Source organism: Arvicanthis niloticus, chromosome 22 (assembly GCF_011762505.2).
Source record: "Arvicanthis niloticus isolate mArvNil1 chromosome 22, mArvNil1.pat.X, whole genome shotgun sequence".
Lineage (NCBI taxonomy): Eukaryota > Metazoa > Chordata > Mammalia > Rodentia > Muridae > Arvicanthis > Arvicanthis niloticus.
Window position 1 is genome coordinate 32638799 of NC_133429.1, and position 6000 is coordinate 32644798.

At 45.5% G+C, this 6000-nt stretch overlaps 1 protein-coding gene across 2 annotated transcripts in view; it reads right to left on the bottom strand.

Annotated features, from left to right (window-relative positions):
* Positions 1–5112, bottom strand: part of Nav3 (neuron navigator 3) — a 712871-nt gene extending 707759 nt beyond the window's left edge. For both annotated transcript variants that reach the window (XM_076920185.1, XM_076920186.1), the window contains exon 1: positions 4900–5112. The gene's annotated coding sequence lies outside the window, so the exon portion shown is untranslated. The remainder of the gene's footprint in view (positions 1–4899) is intronic.
* Positions 5113–6000: the final 888 nt, after the last annotated feature.

Genomic DNA, 6000 nt, shown 5'->3' on the forward strand with positions numbered 1-6000 from the left:
AGTACCCCGTGGCTTTTCCCCATCTGAAAGATCGAAAATTCTGTCCATGGTCCTTTCACGGGTCTTATATATCAGATATCTACATTGTGATTCATAATTGTAGCAAAATTACAGTTAGGCAGTAGCAATGAAATAATGCTATGATTGGTTGTCATCACCACAACCTGAGGCACTGTATCAAAGGGTCACGGCATTAGGGAAGTTAAGGACCATTGCTCTACATAGCAAGTGGCATATAAATGGCAAATCACATTTATAATTTGTTGGACAATGTTGCCAGAAAACATAGCAATACCATCAAGCATCCACAAGTAATATTCTATCTCAGTCAGGTGGCATATGAACAAGTTCAAATTCCAAATGTTTCCTTTCATCAGAAATAACATTCCCAAGGCGAAGACTCTGTGGGCCCATTTGAATATATAAGGCATCATTTCATTTGGCAACATTTTGCTTACAATCTCTCCAACTGTCCTTAGGTAATGCTGAGGATCAAGATGACTTTGCAAGCAGAAAAAGGCAGTAGTTCAATATAAAACCCAGAAGTCTACACAATACAATGTAAGGTCAAAGAAACAAACAATAGATTTTTTTTTTTCAAACATTCCTAGCTATATCTAGCCCACTTTAAATCACCTTCAATCTAAGTAATGACTTAATGCTCAGTACACCTCCAGACCTGGAATCTCTAGGTCTCTGTTATCTCAAATAGAAGAAGAGGAGGAAGAGACTGAAGAGGAAGTGGGGAAAGATGAAGAGGAGGAGAAAGAGAAGGAGGAAGAGGAGAAAGAGGAGGAAGAAGAAAAAGAGAAGACAACTCTTATGAAAAGGATGTTTCTAAGACTGGCAACAAGCCTTGCCATACTAACACTGTGTGATCTAGAGACACAAATCGGCAGCTTTTATACACTTACTGAGATCAAGTTTGTCTTCTGACACTGTGGAGTTACTTTAGTGAAAGAATGCTAAATGCATATAGCTCGAAAGGCCTGCAGCTTCTGTGTATAAGACCGGTGAGCTACATAACTAACTTGAATGCCTCTCTAAGATCAGAATCTGTTTGACTGCAATGTCTACTATGCCTGTTCTAAGGTCTCATCTAGGACAGAAGAGGACAATGACCTACAGAAACATCAGCACCACAGTGGCATTCACTTAGGGATGATGTTGTGGTTGACCGAGGAAAATAACCATGAAGGACCAGAAAGCCAGCTCGAGGGACTTTTTCTACCCTCAAGTCCACTTTACATTATGGAAATTGACTATTTTCATTCAAAGAAGGGGAAGAAATGGGGAGATTCTTAAATGTTTTCTTTTTAACTGAAGCACCTTTAATCCCCACTTACATTCATGAAAATAGAAGGGTGGTACCTGCTGTGCTTAAGCAGTTCTGTAACTAATGGGAAGTGATTCCTTTCCAGTATCTACTGCCTCTGTCCGTGAACTACAGACTTTCTACCTTCTCCTAGAAGGAAGGAAAAATACATCACTGTTATCAGTTCATCAATGGTCCAAGAAACATTCCTATTTAGAAACCATCTCTCTGTCTCTCTCTCTATCTTTATCTCTGTGTTTCTCTCTCTTTCTCTTTCCCTCCCTCTCTCCCTCCTTCCCTCCATTCCTCTCTCTTCTCCTTTCTTCCCCCATCACTTTTCTTCTAAGAAAATAAAACACTAGGTAACATCTGAGAATCTAAGAGCCACAGAAAAAGCAACTCTTTAAGACAGTGTCAAATAGAAATATAAAGATCTCCTGCCTCCTGTTTCCATCACCAATTCCTTAGCACCTCCCACTTCTGCCACTTGCACTTCCTCTGAGGTTTGATATGGTGATATTCCTGCCCTAGTGAACCCACATACACCCAAAGGCCACTGCTCCCGAACACTCCTAAGTTCTTGGCCACAAAAGTAAAATGTATTGTATGTGTTTCCGGAAGAGTTTTACATCACCGCTCAGGCAAATAAGGAAAAACCCCTAGAAGCAAACCTGAGAAGTGTTCTCAAAATCAACATGTTAACATCCATCTGTTCAAAGGAACCAGGACACTAACTCTTTTCACACAAAGTCTCTGAAATATACAGAAAGTATAAGCCTACGTCCATACTTCAGCTTGCACCTAGCACAACCACTTCCTGTTGCCATTGGTTACAAGGATGAGTCACTCAGGGTCCTCCAGACAACTTGAAGAAGATCTTATAGCAATTCCAGAATGAAATATACTCTTTGTAAATATCAGTTTGCCACGGCTCAGTATATGAAATGGACAGATCACAAAACTTACAAACCTTACTAATATCACTACATAAAAAATAGGGATTTGACTTGGGCAAACTCCAGAGGTTCTACTTTCCTATCGTGAAGCAGATAGCTAGCTCATCACCAGTCTCTCATTAAATGATCTATATATAGATACAATCACAGGTAGGGGGTGAGGAGTTTCAGAGTCAGTGTACTGTAAATTACAGTGATTTGTGGCCATCACTAAAATATCTTTTAACCTCAAATCATATGACCCTTAGAAGCCTTTATGATAAACCCTTCATATATACACACTTAATAGGGATCACCATAAGGAAATAGGAAATTGGCCAGAAAGCGTGATAACTCTGATAATAAGAACAAGAATAACAAACATTTTATTTGTGCCTGTGATTTTTCTTAAATTGCACATTCAAGTTGCACTTAGCCTCCTGGAAGCATCTTGTTCATTTGTCAGGACAAACCCATGCATCCCAGGAAAGGCCAGAATTGGAAGGCAGACATAATCAATGTAGGATCATTTCTATACAATCACTGCTTTAAAAAAATGTCCTCAGAGCATGCTTTGGGGGCTTCAATGACAAATGAATTGATAAATATTCATCTGAACTGGATTAAAAACGACCTCTGGGTCAATCAACATCATTTGTACAGATAAGAATGTGAAACACATTTAAGATGTAAAGCTTGCTAATTGGCTAAACATAAGGATGACGACGCTGTAGAGTGGCCTGGCAACTGCATTGCCTTCCTTTGGGTTTGTTTCCCATTCTGTCAGTGGCTTCTCTTCTTCCTGATCCATTCCCTGCCCCAGGATCCTTCATTCTGTATTAATAATTTAATTTAAAGACAAATGTGCACACAAAGGAAAGGAGGTTTGAACGTGCTCTGAAACTGAGCCCTTCTCTGCATTAACTCTCCCTGTCACGGGGAAGTGGAGGAAATCGGTGATAGGTACCAATTTCCACATGGGAAATATTGTGATCTCAGGAAAGACTTAACTGTAACAAGATTTCCTTTTTGAGAAAATTGTTGAAGAATCTAGTAGACTCCTTTTGGGCTAAATAGAAGACACACACACACACACAATCATTCTTTGTTTTCACATGATACATGCATCTTATATGTCAAACAAAAATTAAAAGCATAATGAGAAAGCATTAACCCAAACAAGGCAGGATAGGTTCAACTGCAATGGATCCTTTTTAAATAGCAGGTCTTTCCTAGGATAGCTATCCATCTGTCATCGGCCAAAAACAAAAGGCCTGACTTTTGTTGTATTTTCACATGGTCAGCACCAAAGTCCAATTCTAATTTCACACAGAAGTTGCTAATCCTTCTCCATTCTTTAGCCGGGCCAGGTCAGCCTACAGGTTTTCTCTGTACTTCTCAGTTGGACCCGCTTGGATTTCACGAAGCAAGTGCCAGAACCTTAATTGTGACCTTTTCATTCCAGTGCCTGGCCGATGCAAACTCAATCAGGTTCAGGAGCCGATAATTACAATAAAAGTTATATGTTCCAAAGAAGCTGGAGGAGGGGGAGGGGCTGTCTCCCAAGTTCCCTACAATTAAACAGCAAGGAGGACCAAAGAGCATAGCGACAACAGAAGAGGGAAGTTGCACTAAAACGAGCCTCTAGATTTTTTTTTTTTCAAAAGACATATTTATTTATATCCGTGGCTTACTTGGATTTAAATTTTCATACTGTCTTTACAATACATGTGGCGCTTAGAGCTGCAGAAGTCCGATTCTGACGTACAGTCGCCCAGCTTAGAATGCATTTCTGCACAATCCGTGGAGATCAATAGACTCGGGAAAACAAATATGTTGATGGATGAGGACGGCTCTGAAAACAACCAGGTTAAGGTAGCCACGTTGCTGGTTGCTGGTTTCACAGTTATCCTCATACTGGCAGAACCAAAGGGGTACAAAGGATTCCTCCCTTTTTTGTAAAGGGGAAAAGGGAAGCGGGGAAAGAAGGGGGAAGGAAAAGAAGGGAAGAGAATGGTGTGGATAGTGAGAAAAAGAAGAAAGAAACAGAGGATGGTGAACAAGAAAGAGAAACCCAAAGAGGGGCGGGGGAGTAGGAAGCAAAGCTATGATGTATGGATGCTAGCCAGCCACCCAGCCAAGTGCTCCTGCACCCGCAAGCCTGCATCCCTCCCTAACAGACTGTGGGTTCAGTCTGTAGACTTAGGGCTCCCTGGTGCTGACAAGCCCTCCCCACAATGCTAGTGCAAGCAATGTGTGATGCTCCAAGTAGCCCAGAGCATCCAGCCCATCTGAACCCGCCACTCCCTGGACCGTGCTCACCGCCGCCCCCCACCCCGACTTCTCCTTGGCACCCCCCCCATCACTAGTCTCATGGTGGGGTGGGGGGGTAAGCCTAGAAGAGAGCAGCATGGGGGGATCAAAAAAAGGGGGAGAGAGTGGAAGAAGCAATCAGAATAATTTTTAAATAATGTGATAATAGATGCTCGGGAAGTGCCAGGGGAGGGTGCCCGTGGCAAGCACCTGGGTAGCATAGCACGCTGTTGCAAATCCCCCAGGCTGCGTGGGGCTGGGCGATTTTCCACAAAAGGAACTTTGCAAGAAGCGTAGCGGTTTTGCAAGGCGAAGAGGAAGAGATGGCAGCGTTACCTGGCCGAGGTCAACGCCGCCGCCGGGGCGGGCCGCCGAAATCCTCAGGTTTTGGCGGTCCTTGAGCCACTTGATCGGGTTACTATGGAAATCGTCTTAGGGAGGACGCGAGCCGAGCAGGAGCCCGGCACATCGTCAGTCGGCCGCCGAGCGGGCGCGGGACCGGGCGCTGCGCCTCTTTCCCCCCCGGCCCCGCTCGCTCTTTCTTCGCTCTCGGCCGGGCCGCGCCTCCCCGCCCCGCGCCGCCGCCGCCGCCGCCGCCACCGAGCAGCCCGCGGGCCGAGCCGAGCTCTCGCCGCGCGCAGCCGGCAGCCGAAGCGCGAGCTCGCAGCAGCCGGCCTGGGCGGCGAGTGGCGCTGTTTCCCAGCCGCGCAGCTGGGATTTAAAGAGACAGACGCGTCGCGGGGCTCTAGGGGGGGGCCTGGCCGGGAGGGGAGCCTCCGCAAGCTCGCCCAAGGTCCACCCCAACAGAACCCAACAGCCCCAGCCCCGCTCGCTGGGTGAGCAAAGTTTCCAGGGGGAGAGAGCACCTCTCCAGTGACCTGCCTGAGCCACCTCTCCTGACTACAGAACAAGCTGCAAGGAGAGTAAGAGATTTTTTTTTTTCCCTCCCTTGGAGACTAAGGGGGAAATGATTTGTATGCTCAACAAGTCATGCACCTATTTTCAGCCGCTCTGGCTTCCGTCCTTGTGAACCCGACTTTTTCATTGAAAGCACACAGGCAAACGCGGGGAGGTTGGGGTGTTGGGGGGGGGGGAGGGCGGAGGAGAGGGAAGACTCTTCATTTCATGTCAGACTCTAAGCAGAGATGCGTGGGTTTGGAGAAAGGTAGTGGTGGAAAGATATAGCTGTCAAATATCTTGGATTTTTTTTCCCCCTTCCTCTTCCAGCTAAAGTAATGTCTCCTTTTCTCTTCTTTCCCAGACCTGGAGAACGTGCTTAAAGGTACATTCCAACCACTACTCCAGCATCATCTAAAGGCTTTCTCTAACCGCCTTTTCCCTGCAACTAGGAACATGGGGGTGGGGCGGGGGGGGTTGTCTAGTAGAAAGAAGACACTAGTCTGGCCCATTTGTACCCGAAGTCGAAGCCAGTTCTCA